The sequence below is a fragment of the Triturus cristatus genome, chromosome 7 (genome assembly GCF_964204655.1).
Source record: "Triturus cristatus chromosome 7, aTriCri1.1, whole genome shotgun sequence".
Taxonomy (NCBI): domain Eukaryota; kingdom Metazoa; phylum Chordata; class Amphibia; order Caudata; family Salamandridae; genus Triturus; species Triturus cristatus.
In genome coordinates, this window is record NC_140590.1 from 328,292,113 (window position 1) to 328,315,432 (window position 23,320).

Genomic DNA, 23,320 nt, shown 5'->3' on the forward strand with positions numbered 1-23,320 from the left:
CATGTGTAGTGTATATCTGAGTGACTGGTTTGTGACACATTTTGAGGGTTCCATCCATCATTCAGGTTTAACAATGTGTCAGTTTTAGTATGTTATCTGCTGTAGAGAATATAAGAACGTGTTTATAATTGTTTAGGTTGTCATATAAAAGGAAAGGTTCCTCATTATGTGTCATTGTTAAATGTTTGGGTATTCCTATGTCTTGGTATCTTGTAAGGGCAGGAGGAGCATCACTGGTGGCTTTTTTAGTTCATGCAATTAAATGTTTTAAAGAGGGTATAGGGGGTAATTGGCCTGTGATGTGTTCAGGGACTTTAGGCAGTATATCTTTTAGGACTTTGGTTGTGGGTTCCTGAGAGTTAGCGCTTGCCTCTCTTTATCCTACAATACCTCCATTACTTCTATTTCTGTCTCATTTGGGGGGTGGTTGTGTTCCCTTACATTAATTACAATATAATAGGTGTAGCTCATGTGAATTAGGGCCTTTTTACAAGTTTCAATATACAAAAGAAAATGAGGTATGAGGCAAGAGATGATTGCACCTATCATTTGATCAGGTCAAAGTTAATACAACTTTTTCGGTGCCAAGGATCATGAGGTTCAATACCCCTAAACCCCTTTAGGATCAGTGATCCTACAAAACATAAATACAACACTGTGATCCAGCACTCCACATGATTAATTCAAAATACAGTCATATAAAGTATGTCAATCCATTCAGCAGGTCTTGTTTCAGATTTTCTTTATTAAGTTCTTCTTTTTTTTTTAAAACAGCGTAGCCGACGCGTTTCGTCCCTAAGGACTTCTTCAGGGCTACAAATAAGTAAATACATTATATTTACAAGCATGATCATAGAAATATCTACAATTATATACAATCTAAAAAAGGAACCGTTTTTTATATATACAACATATATACATATTTTCTATACAAAAAACGAAATGATACAACAGTCCATATTCTACGTCTTTTTTTTTTTTTTTTTTAAATTTTTTTTTAAACCGTTTATTACAAGTCTCAAGAGTATACAAGTATGGGCCTACAACCTTCCGGCCGGCCGCTAGCAATGACAGGAACATACGACATACATTTATGGAACACGTGGTGTTGCGGAGGAGCATGCTCAGGAGGTAACAACGTCAAAAGCCACATCAGCCAGACCCCACTATACGGTTTCATTTTAAATTAAGAACAACAAGAAAACCACACCCACAAGGCAACTCACAATCGGAAATAGCAGCACGTGCTCCCCTGGAGGGGGGATCCCAACTATCCACAGGAGTCTAAGGAGGGGGAAGAGAGCAGAGCGAGGACTGGGGGAACCCAATGCCCGGCATCGGGGGAATGAGTCGGCTAAGGGGACGGGGCTGGCGAGGTACTAGGCAGCAATGGTGGTGCACAGATACCCCCACGGTAGGCGTTCCAGGGGCCCCATACTTTCACCCATGTCCCAGGCTTACCCCTCGCCACATACACCACTTTTTCTCGAAACATGCACCAGTCCATGTGTTCTTTCCAGGCCGAGACCGTCGGGGGCCTCTGGGATCCCCACAGTTGAGCAATATCACGCTTAGCTATCATATATCCCAGAGTCACCCACCACGTCTGCGGCGCCGAGTAATCAGTCGGTTCCCACACATTCAACAGGCATCTCCTCGCTTCAGGCAACAGCGCCACATGCGTAACCAGTCGCAGCACCTCATGTACACCACGCCAGAACCCGTCCACCTCCGGGCACTCCCACAAAATATGCAGAAAGGTCCCCAAAGCACCACACCCACGCTTACACAACCCATCTTCAGCATATACCATACGCAGAAGCTTTGGCCCCGTCATGTAGACCCGGTGGAGTATCTTGAGCTGGACGAAGCGAAGGCGAGCCGGTATGGCCACCTCCTTCGGGGAGGCCACAGCGGAGGTCCAGTCCTCGTCGTCCAACTCCAGCCCGTCGGCAACCCAAGCCGCACGAAGGGCAGTCAACAGGCCCGAGCGGTCGTTAATCAGCTTTTTGTATATCAGTGAGATCGTGCTGTCCGGGACGTGCCCATCCAGCATTCTATCCTCCAGGGGGGAATATTCCGGGATGGAGGCAACTTCTGAAAAGACGGAGCCCAGCGCATGTCGGACCTGCAAATACCGAAAGTATTCACTGCCCTGCAACTGAAATTCCATCTGCAGCATATCGAACGTTTTAAATCCTCCCCTCGTCCAGAGATCCCCCACTTTACTGATGCCTAATATGTCCCACTTCTCAAAGCCCTTAGAGGTCCACAGGGAGCCCAACCGCTCAGACGCGTATAGTGGTGACGCCCGGGTCAAACGGTCCTTCCACCCCATAGCTGCATTGGCCGCGTGCCACACTTGCACCATAACACGCGTGGGGCCCGTCAGACGAGCGTCGGGCGCGCTAGAATAAAGCGCTCGATTGTAGTCGCCACCTGGCAGGAGCATCTTGTCCATTGCGAATGCCGGGTTTAAGGCGGGCCCGTATAGGCCATGGTTAATTGCAGCTAGCTGGGAGGCCCAATAGTACCGTTTAATATCCGGGAGGGCAATCCCCCCGTCATACCATGGGAGCGTCAACTTCGCCAGGGCAATACGCGGCCTCCCGTCCCAGAACAGGCGGCGCTGTAAACTCTCCACCTCACGGAAGTAGCGCGCTGGGACGAGGTCCATGGTTTTCTGCAAAGCGTACAGGAAACGCGGCAGAGACATCATCTTGAACAATGCCGCCCGGCCGAGCGGCGAAAGCGGCAGGCGCCGCCAGCGTGCGACATCTACCTTCAGGCGCTGGAAGGGGGGAAGCAAGTTCCGTTCATACCGGGCCTCCGGGTCCAGAGTAATGAAGACACCCAGGTACCGAAATCCCTGCGGGGCGATCTGGATCGGACAGCCCCGCGGGAGAATAGGAGCCTCCCCAGAGAGAACATACACGCACGATTTAGCCCAGTTGATGACAAGACCGGAGTTACGACCAAATGAATGTAAAACATCAACCAGTACTATCAGTGATTTACGTGGGGAAGCTAGGTACAGAAGGATGTCATCAGCGTATAGGGATACGCGGTCCTCATACTCGGGGGTCCAACGGAGACCACGGATGGAAGGCTCCCACCGCAGCCACTCCGCCAGGGTCTCCAAGGCAAGTGCAAAAAGGAGCGGCGATAAGGGACAGCCCTGTCGCGTGCCCCGGCCCAGCTCAAACGGGGCCGATACTCTTCCGTTCACCACCACCTGCGCCAATGGGCCCGAATACAACAATTTGACCCAACTGATAAACCCTGGGCCAAATCCAAACTTCGCAAGCATCGCCCAGATGTATGGCCACTCAAGCGTATCAAACGCCATGGTGGCGTCCAAGGACGCCAAAATGGCCGGTTCCCGTATGAATGGGACACGTGCGAGCACCCCATGCAAACGCCGCAGGTTAAGGGCTGTGTTGCGATGGGGAATAAAGCCGGACTGGTCCTGATGAACCAGATCGCCCACCACGCCGACCAGCCGATTGGCCAGTACCTTGGCGAGAATTTTGGGCTCCGCATTCAGTAGCGAGATAGGCCGATAGGAAGTAACCCGGTCCCGAGGTCTCCCTTCCTTGTGGATCACCACGATTGTAGCCAGACGCTGGTCAAGCGGGAGGGAGCCCAGCGAGTGGGCCGCCAGGAACATTGCGCGGAGGTGGGGCGCCAGTGTATCCGGTCGCAACTTGTACAACTCGATAGGGATACCATTCGGGCCCATGGCCTTGCCAGAAGCGACCGAGCGTATGGCGAGGGCGATTTCGTCGGAGGTGGGAGCGGCGTCCAGCGACACCCTATCCTCCTCGGAAAGGGACGGCAGCGCGATATCCCTGAGCAGGGCACAGGAATCCTCTTCAGAGCAGGAAGAGACCGGGGAATACACCTCGCGGAAATAATCCGCGAAACAGGAGACAATTTCTTCCGGCTCAGTTACACACACACCATCCGTTTTCTCAATCAGCGGGACCACACGATTCGCTCTCTCCTTTTTGTCCAACCACGCTATCAGTTTACCAGCCTTATCACCCACATCATACAGTCGCCCCTGTTGCTCTCTACTGAGGCCCCTGGCCGCCTCCGTGACGAGGGCCCTGTAGGCCGCTTGCTTGAGTTGGAGGACATGTAGTGCAGCATCCGTCACCCCACCTTCTAGATTACCCTCCAACTCGGCTATTTCAGCCTCCACCCGGGTCACCTCCTCCCGCTCGCGCCTCCGGGCGTGGGAAATAAGGGATAGGGCCTCCCCTCTTCTACGTCTTATTATACACTTTTTTTATATCCAATTTGTAAGAGATCAATATCATTAGTTCAACACCTGCTGAATCAATAATAAACATGTCTTTGTGTAACATGCATTGGACCTGACATCTACTACCTTAAAAGTGCATTTATTCTAATGAGCATTCATTTATATTCACCTTTACAATTCAGCACTTGTCATAGATGGGACAGAAGGCATATATTTGAAATCATTGCCTTGATTAACTTCCTATCTCAGTAATGGGGCAGAGGTATTCTAGAAATGACAATAGATATCTAGTGAATGAAATATTTTTAAACAATTTTTAACATATCTGGATTGATGAAAATGTCATTTATGACCCTTTATAAAACAATAGAATGCCCTTATTTGCTTTCGAGGCTGAGTTTTTGATTCATTAGTACAGCACATAATCTTACCAAATTTGAAATTCACTCACTAATACAGCCATTCATACACCCATGTAGCCACTCACACACTGTCACATCCCTACTTCCTCACCCATAGGGTGAATCCCACAGCCACTTACTCACATATACAGTTATACACACACCCACTCACTGATTCATACAGATACTAAGGCAGACTCACTCACCCATACAGTCACTGATACAAGCACACACTCACCCATACAGCCACTCTCACAATCACGCACTCGTCATTCATATACTCCAACACTCACCTATACTGCCTTTCACATATGCAGTTACTCACCCATATACCACTGACACATGCATTCACTCACCAACACAGCCAAACACACACTCAGTCATCCATACAGCCCCTCACAGATGCATTCACTAACCCATACAACCACTGACTCACCCACTCATTCATCCATGCAGGCAGTCACATACAACCTCACCTACCCACACAGACACTCATACACCCATAAAGATACTCAGACAACCAATCAGTCACCCCTACAGCCACTCATGTACCTACTCACACACACATACAGCCACTTAGACACCAACTGACAGACTGATACAGACATTCACACAAGTCACTCTTCCATACATCTACTGAGACACCTAATCACTCACTTATACAGTCAGTAAAGCACCCAGTGAAACATCCACAAATTCACCTAGGTATGTATATTTAACACTCATGAACGTTTTAAAAACACTCTCAGTCACTGGATGGTGTTATAAGTGATGTCATTTGAGATGTCATCAGTGATGCCACCGACCATGTCATGAGTGGTGTAATATGTGAGGTCAAAAGCAGTGCATTGTGGAGGCGCAAGTTATAGTTAGCGTAGCTAACTATAACTGCTGAATTTCACTGGTTTTGTATGAGTGAACCCTGAGCCTAACTATAACGTCCCTGTAACCTTTGTTTTTTTTCTGTGAATTTCTAAGGTTTTTTTAAGTAGTAGTCGCATTTGCAGAGTGGTGGAGAAAGGGGTAGAGCCTCTGACCAGCTATCAAGAATCCAGCTGTGTAGGACTTACAGGAGGTACCAGGAGGGCTTCTTGGCCACCAAGGTCCCTCCGTAGTAAAGTCGACTTCATCCCCACACCAGCAGTGCACCAGGAACAGCGCTTGCAGTGAGGTGGAGAAAGGGCGTGTGGCCTCCGAAGATCTCTTAGCAATCCAGTTGTGTGGGACTTACTGGAGGTAACAGGAGGAGTAGTTGGCCCCCAAGGACGTCAATGGTGCTGGCTGACTGCTACTTCAGAGACTGTGAGCCACCAGGACAGCCCTGTGTGGCGGTTAAAGGCTACTCTTCATAACTTCTGCCCAGCCTCAAATTTGATGCTGTTTATCTTCTAATTAAATCAGTTGCTTTAGTGACTGTCCAAGTCTTGTAAACTAAGACATCCATTTCAATATAAGGAATAAAGGTGGCCAGTGCTTTTTTGTATCATGGATCCAGTATTGTTCACAGATGTGGTCTTTGGAGAACACAGGGGTTTTTTTGCAGCCTTTTATTATTCTCCAAGTGAAGGGTTAACCTATCCACCAAAGAAGCTGCTTTTCCATTGACACCAGTGAACATTTTTTCCACCTTTTTCAACTGATTGAGTTTGAGTTTGAGTTTGAAATTACTTGTAAAGCGCACGTCTACCAGCGGTTTCTTGGCGCTATAGTTAACAAAGTCCTGGGCTAGAAGAGTGGGGTAGCTGCTGACGAATTATTCAAAAGACTTCATGAACAGGAAGGTCTTGAGGTGTTTACGGAATTGCGGGTACAGAGTGGTAGAGCGAAGTTCAAGGGGAAGGGAGTTCCAAAGGGTCGGGGCAAGGGAGGCAAATTTTGAACCTCCCCACTTCTTTCTCCGGTAGCGTGGGATGTGGAGGGGGGACTGGGAGGACGAACGTAGTTCCCTGGTGGGAACGTATGGAATGATCTCGGAAGAGATGAACGCCGGTGTCAGGCCAAGTCGGGCCAAGAAGGTGATGGAAGCGAGCTTGAATTGGACCCTAGCTCGCACCGGGAGCCAATGTAAGGATTTCAGAAGAGGGGTGGAGTGGTGGAATTTAGGGAGTTTGAAGGCCAGGCGGGCCGCCTGGTTTTGTATCTGCTGTAGGCGTCGCAGGCTATATGCGGGGATGCCAGCATATAGGGCGTTGCCATAATCCAGGCGGGACACCACCATGGCCAGGATGATGAGCTTAAGGGCGGGGAAAGTGAAGAAACGGGACACCCTACGTATAGTACGCAGTGAAAGGAAAGAAGAAGATACCACAGAGCTAACCTGAGAGTGAAGGGTAAGTTGAGAATTGATTTTTATACCTAGTGTTTTGACAGAGGAATAGGGTACAGGAGAGGGGCCAAGGGAGGGGGGCCAGAAAAGAGGAGACCAGGGGCTGGATGAACCACCCGTCAATACCAGCTCGGTCTTGTCGGGATTGAATTTGAGGTGATTGTGGTTCATCCAGTCCCTGATATGAAGCATGACCGATTGAAAGTTTTGAACAGAAGAGGGGGAAGAGGATAGATTGAAAACAAGCTGGAGGTCATCCGCATAATTGAATACGGCGACCTCCATCTGTTGGAGGGAAAAAATAAGAGGGGCGACATACAGATTGAACAAAAGGGGGGAAAGGGAAGAGCCCTGGGGAACCCCGCACTGAACTTTCCGGAGGTCCGCTGTGAAATCACCCAGGCGGACAGCCTGGGAGCGGTCCCTCAGGAAGGAGGAGAGCCAGACCAGAGCAGTCCCCCCGATCCCCGCTGCCCTGACACGGGATAGCAAGATGGTGTGGTCCACCGTATCAAAGGCGGCTGAGAGATCGAGGAGCACTAGGGCCTGGCGCTGATTAGTATCCATACCCTCCCTGAGGTTGTCCAGGACCGAGATGACAACGGACTCCGTGGAGTGTGCGGGGCGGAAGCCCGCCTGGCGAGGGGCAAGAGCTCCATGCGTCTCCACAAAGGAGCTCAGAGCACAGGTGACATGGCGCTCGAGCACCTTAGCCAAAAATGGCAGGAGGGAGATGGGGCGGAAATTGGCAGGGACAGAAGGGTCTGCCCCAGGTTTTTTCAGAATAGGCACAATAACCACGGACCTCAAGGGGTTTGGAACTACACCTTGAGCAAGAGAGCTGTTGAGGAGATGAAGGGGGGGGTCTGGGCAGGTAACAAAGATATGGCGGAGAATGTGAGCAGGACAAGGGTCAAGCGGAGAACCAGATTTGACCAGGGGAACTAGGGAGATCAGAGATTCCCTAGTGATGGGGGGAAAGGTGATGAGTTCACCCTTGGGAGGGGGACATTGGGGGTCAACAAAGGAGGGGGAGGGGGGAGGGATGTTGGCCTTAATGGTAGCGATTTTATGAATAAAATAGTTATTGAGGGAGTGACAAAGTTCTTCGGACGGGGCAGGCTTAAGAGTGGTTCTGTCCGAGAATGCCAAATTGTGGACGATCGTGAATATTTCCTTAGACTGGTTTTCCGCGGCTAGAATTTTGGAGGAAAAATAAGATGTTTTGGCCTCCAAGATGTCTTTTTTATACTGGGTGAGGATGGTGGTATACTCCAGTTTTAGAGAGGAGCAATAGTTTCTCCTCCATGCCCGCTCCGCCCGGCGTACTTTTAGTTTGGTGGCCTTAAGCTCTTCATTAAACCACCGATTGGCGTCCTTCTCACGCTTGGAGGAGATGCGCTTGAGCGGGGCGACGGAATCGCGGCCAAAGGAGAGCCACTGGTCTATGGCCTTAACCTGGGAAAGAGTGGAAAGACTCTGCAAGGAAGGGAGGGAGGAGGTAAGAAGGGAGGAGAGATTTTCCAGATTGACTCGGCCCCATGATCGGACCCAGGTGTTTTTAGGGCGGGGGGGCTTGGCTGGGGGGTGAATAGGAAGGGAAAAAGAAATCAAGTGGTGGTCAGACCAGGAGCAGGGCGAGATGGAGAGAGATTCCACAAGGCAGTTCAGGGACCAGATCTGGTCAAGCGTATGACCCTTGATGTGGGTGGGGGAGTGAACATAGGATGTGAAGTTGAGGGATTGGAGGGTATCGGAAAATTCCTTGGAGGAAGGACATTCAGCAGGGTCAGAGGGCCAGAAATTAAAGTCGCCAAGAAGCAAAATAGAGGAATTATTGACTGCAATTGTGGCCAAAACATCCAAGAAGTCAGGGAGAAACTGTAGAGGGGTTAGAGGGGGACGATTAATGAGAAAACAGGTAAGAGGGGGGGAGGTGGAAGTGGTGCGGATCGCCAGATATTCGGTGGTCGCGATATCCGGCAGAGATAGAATTTGAAAGAGGAGATCGGCACGTGCGATGACCGCAACGCCACCCCCTGCTCTGCTAGTAGGGCGATCAGCCCTAAGGGCATAGTAAGTGGCTGGTAAGGTGGATAATAGGGCGGGGAGGGAGTCATCGCAGAACCAGGTCTCCGTTAGAAAAAGAAGATCCGGGGCATGAAGATCCAACAGAACCGAAAGTTCATGCGCATGGGCGACAGCAGACCGGGTGTTGAGATAAAACACCGAGAGGGCTTTAGGAGTTGCAGGAGGAATAAGGCTACAAGGCGAGAGAGAAGGGCCGACTATAGGAAGGGGGATGTGAGGGGAGCAGCGGGGGCGAGACCAAGGGAGGAAATGCGTGAACAAGTAAAGACTGTGACAGGCCAGGGTCCCTGGAGACTGCGTAGTTGGTCCGGGGTGTAGGTGGAGAACGGGGCAGAGTGGCGTGCCCCTCGCCCCGGACAGTCGCAGACGGGCTTAACTTAGGCGCAACTTCGGCGCGCCTTCGTCGCGCCCGCTGCGCTCGTCCGCTGCGCTGCCGAGGGTAGGTGGCCCTGTTATGAGGACACATGGGGGGGAAAAGATCAGTGGGCGTGGCAGGGGGAAGAAGAGCCAACCAACAGCGATGCGGCGCCCGGACCCGGCCGAGATGGAAGACCAGCCCGTCCCACACCGAGAACCAGGTGAGGAGGGGGCGGTCAGCAGGGGCGGTCTGGGGTGTCTGTAGGGGCAGGGCACCAAGGAAGGATCCGAGAGCGCGAGGAGTGCAAGTGCGGTAATAGAAATGTTAAAAGCAGCAAAGTCTCGTAAAAGGATGTTGCTCCCGGAGGCGCTTCGGGAGATAGGTGGCTGGAAACAGGAGTGAACGCACTCTCTGGCGTCTGCCTAAAGTACTTGCCAGAGGGGGGAGGAGCCAACCAACAGCGACGCGGCGCCCAGACCCGGCCGAGATGGAAGACCAGCCCGTCCCACACCGAGAACCAGGTGAGGAGGGGGCGGTCAGCAGCGGCGGTCTGGGGCGTGTGCAGGGGCAGGGCACCAAGGAAGGATCCGAGAGCGCTGAGGCGAGAGCGCGAGGAGTGCAAGTGCGGTAATAGAAATGTTAAAAGCAGCACAGTCTCGTAAAAGGATGTTGCTCCCGGAGGCGCTTCGGGAGATAGGTGGCTGGAAACAGGAGTGAACGCACTCTCTGGCGTCTGCCTAAAGTACTTGCCAGAGGGGGGAGGAGCCAACCAACAGCGACGCGGCGCCCGGACCCGGCCGAGATGGAAGACCAGCCCGTCCCACACCGAGAACCAGGTGAGGAGGGGGCGGTCAGCAGCGGCGGTCTGGGGCGTGTGCAGGAGCAGGGCACCAAGGAAGGATCCGAGAGCGCTGAGGCGAGAGCGCGAGGAGTGCACTGATCTTGTATCAGATGCAACAATGGGATTGTTTGGCTCTTGGTACTATCATCCTTCCTGTGGCATAATCTCTGAAAGAAGCAGCTTTTGTTAGGTACTCCAGTTGACCCCATGTTTCCACCTCCATTGCTATGAATTTAGCAGTTGCATTCTCTCTCCTTTGAATCACATAATCATTGATAAGCTAGCACAGCTCAGACAGGCATTCCAGCATATGGTAGGATGAGTTGCAATGTGGTGGCACCTTCTGTTTGAAAGCTATTACAGCTAATTTATTGGCATACTGAAGGATCTACAACTGCTTCAGGGTTTTGAATGAATTACTGAAATGAGTACATATTCTTTGAAAGGTGATCTGTTTGTTGATGACTACCTCTCCTTTTTGACAAAGTCCTGCACAATTAGATTGATGCAATGCGCTAAACACAGGACCCTGAAATATTCACTGTCAGCCATGGCTTTCACTATACTTCTGCCACTGCCAGCGGCAACAAATCCATTTTTGACACCCCTGGGTATGAGCCTTTAATAGTCTTTGGCATTAAACTCTTCCATGATGTTGGTAGCTGTATGTGATTTCTCCATACCAAACATCGCCATTGTTGCATGCTCCCAAATGCCATGAAAAGCATCTTTTCAATAGAAAGGATTTTTTCTTGGTTCCAGTGGTATGGCAACTCCTTGGCAAACATAGCCTTGAAAGTAATCTTTTTTCCCTGTTATACTACTGCTACAAGTGACCTATAGGTACCAGCAGCAGATAGGCTGCCTGGACGCTTTGGGGTGGAAGTTGCTGTAATCCCCCGTGCCATGCTCCATGCAGAGGTTGCTGACGGTAAAGATTGTAAAGTCTGGGGGAGGCTTAGAGGGCTGCTTTGCATGATGCTGTTGTTGGTATCCTCTTCTTCTTCCTCCTAACTACCTTCTTCTATCACTTCAGCTGCCGGTTCTAGCACCCCTCCAACAGCTATGCCTTTAGGAGGCTCTCCTACATGATTGTGTGTTGTTTTTTCCAATGGGGCAGTTGGCCTAGTGTACAGTAGTGCCCAAGTGGCTCATCATGATAAACATTCTTGTGGCAAATGGAGCATATTGCAATGCTATCCTCATGCACTCTAAGCATAAATGAGACTGAAACTAGGGAGCAGAACTTTCTTATTGTGCAAAAGCCTGAAGAAATGGAGGTAAAGCTAGGTGGTTGTGTTGTTGTTTGCCCCTCTGCAACTGTGGTAGGAGTGGTGGTGGTGGCTGCAGGTTTCTGGGGTCTTGCAAGTGTGGGAGCCAGCAGTGTTGCTGGAATCACATGTCTCTGAGCAGTTTGAATACAGGTGATCTGTATTTCCTCTGTGCCATTCTCCACATTGATGATCAATGACTCTCATCATCATTATCACTATCCTCACTTGCAAAAGTTTCAGGACTCTTCTTGTTTCCTTGTCTCTCAGACTCGGCCAGGATCCATTCCATGTCAGAAGAGGGATTTGGAGAAAATAGGGGAGTACTCTTTCTGTTGTGAAGCTGAACAGGATTCTGAACAATATCTTCCACAGCAAGAACCTCAACCTCCTGTACTGTTCCCATGTCTAACAGATCTGTTGCTGATTGTGGCTCCAATTGTCCACTTTCCTGTGATGATGCATTTTGTGGCTAAGACAATTCCAATTCAGATTAATTCATCTGCATAATGGCAAGCAAAGCAATGCTGAAAAACAAGGCCTTAGGTTTTTCTGGTGGTGGTGCCACTGATGCAGGGCTCTCAGCATCTTTCTGCCCAGAGGAGGCTGTAGCAGGTACATCACATTTCCTGAAATAGGATGAGGGCTTGATGCCAGTGGTGGCAACCTGCTTCTTCTACTCTCCACAGGATACTTTCTTGGCAGGAACCTCCCTCTTGGTGGCCATCTTTTTAGCAACAACACCTAGAATTTAGTACTAGGATCAGGAGCACTTAACAGTGGATGACTCAGGTGTTACTGTCAACTGTTTCCTTCAGGGACCTTTCTCTGTATCAGCATTGTGTGTGATGTGTTCTGCAGCACCTGCAAGAAAAGCAACTCAAATAAATATAGTGCATTTATGTTAATTCTGAAGTGTGTTGGAAACAAATGCTTTAATATGATCAAAACAAATTAACACACTAGGTGATGCCCTTTACACTCATTACCGTTTGTGCACTGTATAGTTTTATTAGGAAAACTGTATGTCTGTACAAATGTAATGCTCATTTCAATTGAAAATGTGTTGTCTATAATGGCAGTGTGCTATCACACCATGCATACTCCACTCTATGTCACTCCACTCTATTCTGCACCACTCAACACCACTGCACTTTAGTCTGCACCACTCAACTTTAGACCACTCCATGCAACTGCACTCTGCCACACTACACTCTGCTCCACCCTTCACCACTCCACTCAAAGCCACTGCACTCTACGCACTTCACTCTATGCCTTTCTACTCTACTCTGCACTGCTCTACTCTATGCCAATGTACTCTGCGCCATCTTACTCTACAACACTGCACTCCACACCACTTCAGTCTAGGCCACTCAGTCTACTCTGCACAACTCCACTCTATGCCTCTCCACTCCAATCCACTCCACTCCATGCCACTCAGCAACACTACATTCTATGCCAATGTACTCTATTCCAATACACTCTACACCAATGCACTTGTCTCAGAAACACTGCACTCTATGCCCCTGCACTCTATGCCAATCCACTGTACACCACTTTAATCTACTCTGCACGACTGAACTCTAAGTCACTGCACTCTACACCACTTTAGCCTATGCTATTAATGAATAAATTAACTAAATAGGTACTTGTAAAGTGTTCTGTCACTCTAGCAGACCATTTTGGCTTTAACTTAGTCAGCAATCCACATTCACTAGGCGCAAAATAAACCAACAAAAAACTGCTTGAATAAAACAGAGAAAAAAGCAGCCCAGAGCAAATACTAGTTAAATAAGGCAATGAAGAAATTCACCTGGGGTCAGGAAGAACCAAGTTTTCAAACTCTTCTTTATAGTCACTTCATCATCTGTAAGTCGAAGAGAACAAACTCTTCTATGCCATCCTACTCTACACCACTGCACTCTACCCTGCACCACTCTACTCCTGCCACTTTATGCTGAATAAATCTGCTCTACACCACTGCATTCTATGCCACTGTACTCTATGTCACTGCACATTACGCAGCTCTACTCCACTCCACTCTATGGGCCAGATGTACGAAATTTCCAGTTTACATTTCCTTTAGAGCGAATCCTAAGAAATATCTACTTAGAGAAATGCAAAATGGAATGTACAAAACTTTAGATTTCCTAATAGCGATTGCTACAAAGTAGGAATGGCTATTAGGAAATCGCTATTTAGGAAATGCTAAACCATTCTTTCCTATGAACCTAAAGGCCCATAGGTACGAATGGTATAGCATTTCCAAATTTGAGATTTCCTAATTGGAAATCGCAAATTAGAAAATGCAAAACCAAAGGTGCCTGTGGGCCTAATGCCACCCTTGATGCACCCCAAAAACTGTGGTGCATATGTAAAGTGCACAAATGCCCTAGGGCATGTGCACGCAAAATGGCACTTTAAAAAATGCATTTTGGGTTCCTTTTTTAAATTGCACATGGTTACCATTAAAATTTTAGTCGATGGTAATAGCATATCTTAAATGCCCATTTCGCATTTATGAAATGCTTTGCACATGTGCTTAGGAAATCAGAAATAGAAGGTCCCTATTTACGATTTCCTATTTGGGGAATCACAAAATGCCATTTCTACTGGAAGAAATTGCATTTTGCCACCACGTTTAGGCCTTTGTACATATTGAAAGGCTGCATTGCATTTTGTAACAGACCACAATTGTGATTCGGTCAGTTAAGAAATGCAATTTCCTTTTGTATATCTGGCCCTATGCCACTGCACTCTATGCCACTCTACTCCAAACCACTGCACTCTACACAACTGGACTGTACGTCACAGCTCTCTATGCCACTACACTCTACTCTGCACCACTGTACTCTATGCCACTGCTCTCTATGCCACTCTACTCTATGCCAAAGTACTCTATGCCACTCTACACCACTCCACTCTACACAACTGTAGTCTGCAACACTGCACTCTCTGCCACTCTTTTTTGCACTACTCACTCTATGCCACTTTACTATGCACTACTCACTCTACGCCTCTGAACTCTGCATCTCTCCATCCTATGCCTCTGCATTCCATTCAACTCTGCTCTGTACCACTGTAATCCACTGCCCTCTATGCCACTCTACACTGTACCACTCTACTATGCACCACTGCACTCTATGCCACTTTACCCTAATCTAGGCCTCTGTATTTTGCAATGCTGCATTGTACACTGCTAAATTATATGCTGCTGCACTCTACATCACTGCACTCTACCCCAGTGCACTCTGCTCTACGCTATGCAACTCCATGCCACTCTATGCCACTGCACTCTACTGTCCCCTGCACCACTGCATTTTATGCCACTGTACTCTACGTTGCTGCACTCTACTCTGCACCACTGTACTCAATGCCACTGCACTCTATGCCACTCCACTCAACACCACTCCACTTTATGCCAATGCACTCTATGCCATTCTGCACCATTGCACTTTCAAACTCTGTACTCAACGCCACTCTGCTCTGCACCACTCCACACCACTTCACAATGCAGCACTTTACTCTACGTCCCTGCACTCTATGGCACTGCACTCTATGGCACTTAACTCTACTTTACACCACTCTACAGCACTTTACTCTGCACCTCTCTACATCACGGTACTCTGCCAGTCTATTCTACTCTGCACCACTGCACTCTATATCACTGCACTGTATGCCACTCTACTCTACTCCGCTCTGCACCCCTGTTCTCTACGCCACCACACTCTACTATGCAACACTGTAATCTAGGCCACAGCATTCTACGATACTATATTGAAAGCCGCTGAATTCTATGCCGCTGCACTCTATGCTACTATACTCTCCAATACTTAACATCAATACACTCTGCACCAGTCCACTCTACTCTGTCCGCTCCACTGTATGCCACTCTACATGACTCCAATCTATGCCATTTCAATACACAACACTCTGCTCCACTCCACTCCGCTCTTTGCCTTTCCATTCTATGACACTTTATGTCACTCTCCCCTACGGCACACATTTTAAGTCATGCTGACCAGCTGGTGTACAACATAGCTAAAACACATCAGCAAAGCCAATAGCTATTGTATAGACGAGACCTATTGGCTTTGCCAATGCTTGTTCTCTTTGAACCTGAAATGATTTGCAATATTATCATTGAGTCCAATTCATGTTGCTAATAGAGAAGTAAAATGCTCATGCTAGCATTGTAAAGTCTTTATACATTTGCAAATGTTCCTGTATATGTTCCACCCTCTTATATATTACCTTTCCTGACCTACTCGTTTGTCTTGAGACATTTGAGCGAGGTATTGGAGATTAACATTCATGGGGTCACAGTTTTAGACCTTCCTGGAAGAAGAAGTGAAATCATTCAGTTGTTATTTGATACTCAAAAGATTCACTCCAATTCTGCAAAAGACCAAAAACGTACCTGCTTTAAATCTGTCTAGAACGAGCTCTCCTTCAGGTTGCCAATCCATCCATAGGATACCTTTCTACTATTCTCTCCTATTCTGTCTAGGAAAAAATCATAATCTCCCCACACTATGCACTGAATTATATTCCCACTAGTCTATTACTTCTCTGTCAGGAAATCAATTGTAAGAAATTGGGTTACTGTTTAAGGGGAGGTGAAACCCTACTCCAATAGCAACCACAATCCTTCTCAGGGTGAAACACAAACAAATCCTAAATAAACCAGTGCTTAACCCTCTGGTAGCTTGAAGTACATGTCCAAATTGTTTAATACACTGTACCCTGCCCTCTGGGTTGTGTAGAACATACCTTGAGTGTGAGTTATATGTATTAAAAAGGAAGGTTTAGGTCTGGCAAAAGGTTTATTTTGCCAGGTTGAAATGGCTGTGTAAAGCTGAACACACAGACTTCAGAGGCAGGCCTGAGCACATGTTTAAAAAGGCTATTTAAGTGGGTGGCAGAAAATCGGCCCATTGAAAGCACCTAATTTACAGGCCGTGGGTACAGGCAGTACTAATTTACTAGCGGTATACAAGTAAATTAAATGTGCCAATTGGGTGGAAGCCAGTGTTACCATGCCTCAGGGAGAGAGCACAAGCACCTTCACACTGATTAGCAGTGGTAAGTGCACTAAGTCCTAAAAGGTAACAATAATGGGTTCAGAAAATAGGAGAGAGAAGGGAAAACGTTTAGATGTGACCCTGCAGGGATAACCAAGTCAACACCTACCTACTTTATTTTTAAACCACTTACTACTACTTTAAACACTGTTGATTCCCTACTGTGCTTCTAGACGGACATATTTCTGACTACCCTTCTGGTCTCCCCCTCTTGATCACATTAACTCACTTATCATGCCTTTTCCCTTGTGCTTACCTTTAAGTCTCAATTGTGAAATTCCTATTTCTTTCTACTGTCTTTTTCTTAGAAGCCTCAGCTCTGTAATTCTTCTATTCTTTCATTTGATAACAACATTTTTACCTCCCTGACACATCTTGCCTTTTTTCATTCATGCAGGTCTTGGATTTCTATTCCATAGACTATATCCTGGCTTGATCTCTGCAGAGTTTGCTGTTAGATCATTAACAATGGCAGTTTTACATTTTGGTTTCATTATGGGTTCTATGGAAGAGGTAGCCTTTTGACCTCCTTTTGTTTTAACATACAGTGTACTGACACAATTCTCAGTCAAAACGTAAAACAAATGAATTATAAAGCATAAAACATGGTCTTTGTACAACCTGTTTTAAAGGGTCAGGGAACCACCCCAAAATTCTATTTAACGGATTATTGTTTTAACTTCTGCCCCATCTCCATTAGTTTTTAGAAAGTATATTCAACGTGTGAGCATGTGGACATTTTGCAAATAATATAACAGAATTGTGGGGAAAATAAATGTAGCAACCACCATTGATTACATGGTGCAACTCTGCTCAATCAAATGTCACAAGACCATGGTTGTAAATGGCAATGTGCCAATTATTGGATTTGTTTGTTGAGCGTGACAGGTAACGTAGATGTTGTAGCCTTGGATATCATAAATGGACCACAGGTTAAAAAGCTAGAATGAGACCATAAAAGACCAAGGGGATGATTACGATGGCGGGCTGATTGCCACCGCCGGGATAGTGGTGGCGATCCACCCGCCATCTCCACCTGATTTACCCCCCGCAATATTATTATGGCGGGGGTATCGTGGCGGATGTAAAGTCCGTCCATCGCTTTTTCGCCGGTCGGCAATCGTTACGATTGCCGGCCGGCCGGGCGGAGGTGGGACATAATATGGTGGCGGTGCCTGGAAGGCACTGCCATCCTTATTATGATGCCTGTTTGTAAAGGCCTTTTTCATGGCGGCAATGCCGCCATGGAAAGGCTGGTGGGAATGTGCTTTGGGGGTCCATTGCGGGCCCACAGGGGTAGTGATGGTGTGGGGGTGCACTTGGGGGTACCCATGGAACCCCCCTGCATTCCCATGCACAAGGTGGCAGGCACTGCGTGGTGCCTGCCACGTTGTGCATGGGAATGCACAACATGCCTTTTCACCATTGCGGCAGGTGCTGCAGTAAGCAGCACCCGCTGCAAAGTTGGAAAGGGAGAATGCGACCACCAGGGTGGCGGTCGCATCCTAATTAGTGGTACGGGATCACCACACATCTGGTGGCCGGTCCCAGCACTGCTAGGGTGGCTAATCAGCCCCTAAATTGCCTAATCAGCCCCTAAATTAGGTGCACAGCAGTTGCAATATAGTATTAGGAATTGTCAGTTCAAAGTTCTTGGATCAGCACAGAAGACGGGCAGCTGTCTGACATAAACACCCTCTGTGAGGAACTGGATTGCTCACTGTGGTGGAATACACTTGAGGATTTCGAGCAAAGTTGGACAATCTAGTGTCTGAAGGAAAGAAAAGGTTTCAGTGAGGAATACTCGGCTTATTTGAGATAACTTTAGCTCAAGAAGAGGTCCTCCCTCAGAGAAAATGTGTGCAAAGTACTTTAACAGCACTAAAACAATGTCAAAGTCGAGAAACAAAAACAATAATAATTCCTAAACTTATTTAGAAAGAGGGAATCAAATTTATTTAGTGATTAAAATGACACCAAAAGGAAAACAAATCAGCAAAGTGAATCAGATCTGAATGAGTTTTTTGGGGGGAAATGTAAAAAACATTTATCGAAAAAGATTGAGAAAGCAAAAGTTAATGTTAGTCTATGGGGTACAGTTGTCTCGGAATCTACAGTTATCGGGCTCTTCAAGGAATGCCTGCTGTAATTGGCACACCTTTTGTTTGCTATCAGTGGGAGCCATAGCTGCTGAAACCAGAACACATATTGGGTACTGCAGTGAGGATCTACTCATCCACCCCGTCAACGGTGACAGGCACACCTGTGAGTCTGTTCTCATGTTGCATATTTTTTATAGTGTAATATTAGTATTTCTGGCAGCAACTCTGATATCTGAAAATTTCTGTCAACAATTCATAGTTTTGATTAATCCTGGTGCATAATGGAGAGAACTGTAGCGCCACTTCCTTTCTTGGTAGGTCCCGGCACACCCCCAGTATGTTAGGCACAATGTCATGAAGCATTTAAAGTCTACTTAGAGGCTATTGCTGGCAATACTTTTACATCCCCAAAAAAAGCCCTTATTATTATATAACTTGGGTGCCGAGGGCAGGAGCATACTGAAGTTAGACGGAGCCGGCCAGGTTAGTGGATAAATATTCCTCTGTCACAAGGACTTTATGCAAAAGGTTCAATCCCAAAAGGAATGTGGTGCTAGAAGACATATGTTTTTTCAACGTTATCAAGCACCTGGAGAACCTATAGATGACTTTGTAGCTGCATTACGTATGTTAGCCATTACATGCCACTATCGTGATCTAAAAGACAAAGTAATAAGGGATCAGTTGATTGCAAAAAAAATTACAGGAACATTCAGGAAAGGTTATTGTCCACAGAGTATCCTAGTTTCGAAAAAGCATTAACTATTTTAGATGTGGGAGCAAATTACATGGGAGCACGCTTAAGAATTGCCCGGCTGTCAATCAAACGTGTTTAAACAGTGGAAAAAAGGATCATTTTGCTAGGATATGTAAATCATACAATAGCTAAAAGAGTCATAATGATCCTGTTGTTAAGACTGTTATTGTACCATTATTGGTGATTTGGAGTTCGCCAGGTTGAACATTCCCTGTCTTGATGAGTCACATATCATGATTGTTGCTTAAGGGGGGAAGAAAGTGGAGGTAATAGGGCAGTTCAATGCCATTCTGGGTTTTGACAACAAAACTTCAATGCATGTGACAAAAGGTGGTTCCAGTCTATTGGGACGGAATGAGCGGGGGAATCTGGACATACTTCTTGCTCCTAACCATCCTGAGTTGATTCTATTCAGAAAACGCCTCCTGGAATTAAGTAATGGTGAGATCTGCAATGTGGGTGAAAGCAAATGGGCCAGTAGATATCCAGAAGTTTTTATGGACTGCCTTGGAAGGTTGAATAGTTTTATAAATTGCATTGTTTCAAAAGAGAATTCCAAGCCAATGGTACATAAAGTCTGGCACGTGCCAATCAATTTGAGGAAAGAACTTATGCCAGGATTGGAAAAATTGTGCATTCTACATATCATCAAACTGATTGAAAGTTCACAGTAGTTGGCCCCTGTTGTCCTGGCATGCAAATCTGATAAGTCCTTGCTTTTGTGTATTGACTTGCGCAACCTGAATTTCAACATTTAGATTGATCGCCAGCCACTCCCTAATATTATTGAGTTATTGTCCACCTTAACGGGAGCAGTTGTATTCACCACACTTGATATGTCAGCGGCATTACACAACGTTAAGCTGTGTGAAGTGTCAAGGCATCTGACTTTATTTGTGAAGCCAGAAGGGGCATTCCATTACAAACATATTCTATTTGGATTAGTCTCAGTGTTGTGGGTTTTTCAGAGGTTAATGCACAATTTTTTCAAGGAGGTGCCTGGGTGTTGTGTTTTCAGGACCATGTATTGAAATACAGAAAGAATGTGAGTGGGCATGATGAGAGGTTAGAGAGATAATTTTGAGGAGTCCTGGTTTAACTTTGAAGAAAGATAAGTGGAAGTTTCACTGTGATGACATGGATTATTTGCAACACCATGTAGCTAGCAAAGGTATTAAACCAAAGATGAAGATACTAAGAGCAATCAAGACGGCACATGGCCCAGTAACAGAGATCAACTCAGGTCTTTTCTAGGGTTGATTGCGTGTTATGCAAGATTTGTGGTGAATGTTGCATCTAAAACAGCATGTATGCGGGATTTGTTAAAAATACAAATCCAAAGTATGTATGGAGTGAGGAATGTATAATGGTGTTTGAGTCAAAAAAGACATAGAGCCTGATTTAGATCTTGGTGTATCAGGTCCCGCCATCACTTTTCCATTGGTTAATTCGTCTGCCTACTAGGCAGTCTACCCGCTCAATTTAGATACTGGTGGGTCAATAGACAACAGTCCTCCCGGCATAAAACTCCGCTCTGCTTATGGAGATTGCAGAATTCGCAAACTCCGTATTCCACAGAGAATGCGGAGTTACCAATGAACTCCGCACTTGCCAGCCACTCAGCACCATCATAATATTTTTGCCACCTACGAGATACCCCAAGATTTTGCTGCTGCTAGCTCCCCTTTAGGCCACACCAGCAACTTTTGGCGCTTCTTTTGTAATGTACGCAAGTGGGCGCAATCGACCATGGTTGCAACCTGGGGAAGATTCTCTCCTCGAGAAGCAGCTAAATGTCCTCAAAATTACAATTTGGAGTTAAAACCGTCTCAAATGGACCATACGCATTGGTTTTTTGTGCGAGGAGTCTTTTATTTTAAAACTTTTTTTTCCAACAGGAAGGAAGTGCCCCAGAGTCTACAACTTCCTGTTTCTGTCCAGCAGGCTCCTCCCAGTGCCTTGTCCATCTCCTGGTCACTTTTCATTTGATTTGGAGCTGGAAGGATCACTCTCCTTGTCTGCTGCAAATATACCATTGGATTTAAGGACTTTATATTTGAGATTTCACAAGTAAGTTAAAAGACTGGTGTAAAAGGGTGTTGTTTGTTTGATATAGGGCATACACCAGGATTTATTTGTATTTTTATTCGATTTTCTAAATTTTATGTGGTGAGTGGCCTGCAGTTTCAGTAGGGGCCTAGATATTTATGTCATGTTTTTTTGTGTTTTTTTTTTGATAAAGTAAAATGTTGCAAAGTTCAGTACATTTTCTATATTTTCAAAAAAAAAATTGCAATTTTCATTTAATCCACTATGTGGCCTAGTCTGACAATGGGTCTTCCAGCCAGTAGGCCCAGTACTAGTCATGGTTGCATGAAAAGAACTGTTTCTGTGATGTCTGTTGAATTGAAACATCATTTAGGCCATGTATGACATTGGATTAAATTACAAAATGTGTTTTTTGGGGGTTTTTACATTATTTTTCTGAAAACAGTGTATAGATATAGTAACATATTTGATGCCTTTGGAGGATGTGTGTTGTTGTAAAAACGTTTATCCTACTTAATTTACATTTTTGTCACTGCTGAATTAATGGTGTTTTCTCTTAGGTTACCAAGCCTCCTTTGTCTGGCCAGTGTGTGAGTGTATTTGCCAAAGGCCACCATCTGTCTTTGTTCCCAATGGAATGTGGCCATGGGCCATTTTGTATAGTTAGTACCCATAGACCTGCATGTGTTCTTTGTTTTACATTCCTCTTGATTGATGTTCGACCATGTGGTTGGTGGCCAATTTGTGTAGCCTGAATGTCTTCTTTGTTTATTCATGCCTCCTTGCTAGTTGTTGTGACCATGCCCCTGGTGGCCATTTTGCGTAGGCAGCCAGTGTGCTTTTGCCAACGGTCTGCATGTGTCCTTTGTTGTGGCCATGCATTCTTGCTGGTTGTTGTTAAGACTGTGCGGCTGCCAGCCATTTTGTGTAGGCAGCCAGTGTGCATTTGCCATAGGCCTGCATGTCTTCTTTGCTGTGGCCATGTCTCATTGCTTGCTGTTTGACCATGTGGTCGGTGGCCATTTTGTATACCCAGCCAGTGTACTTTTGCCATAGGCCTGTTCTTTGCTGTGCCCATGCCTCCTGCTTGTTGTTTGATCATGTGACTGGTGGCCATTTTGTGTGTACTTTATGAAAAGTGTTTCATACATTATTATATACTTTTTTGTATTTTGTATCTGCAGCACTCCCAAATCCCAGTGGGCTTCAATTCTCATCGTAGTCCCCGTCCCCTAGTACATCGGCAATTATATATTTGTAATTTTTTTGAAAAAAGTTTCAAACATTTTTATTTTAGTTTTCCATTTTTTAATTCATTTTTTCAATTTATTTTTTTAATTTCTTTTCATTTTTGTTTATTTTTAAACAAATGCACTTGTTAAATGTATTTTTTTGTTTTATTTCTATTTAAGAAGATTTTTCCTAAATTGTTACATTTGTTTTCAATGTTTTAAAACTCTTTTTTATTTGTGTTTTTTTTACAATTTTCTCTTTCCCATTTTCCTAGCATCCGGCCTCAACCCCATGTCTGCTATAGGCACACAGCCGCACAACAGTAATCTAAGGATTATTCCATTGTGTCACCGGCACCTCCCTAAGTGCCACATCCCAACTTCATACACGTAAAGCAGTTGCATCTGTATGATGTTGTTGCTCTTTCTTATCCTTCCTGATTGAAGATTTATGTTGGTGTGGCTTTATGAATGGATACATTGTATTGTTAATCATTTATTACTTAAGTAACCAAACCACACAATGATATTGTTTGTT

The 23,320-nt window shown here is 46.2% G+C and overlaps 1 long non-coding RNA gene across 1 annotated transcript in view; it reads left to right on the forward strand.

Annotated features, from left to right (window-relative positions):
* Nucleotides 1-23,320, forward strand: part of LOC146809591 (uncharacterized) — a 105,250-nt gene that overhangs the window by 77,055 nt on the left and 4,875 nt on the right. Inside the window, exon 2 of the long non-coding RNA XR_014965569.1 lies at nucleotides 21,400-21,571. This is a non-coding gene — a long non-coding RNA (uncharacterized LOC146809591). The remainder of the gene's footprint in view (nucleotides 1-21,399; nucleotides 21,572-23,320) is intronic.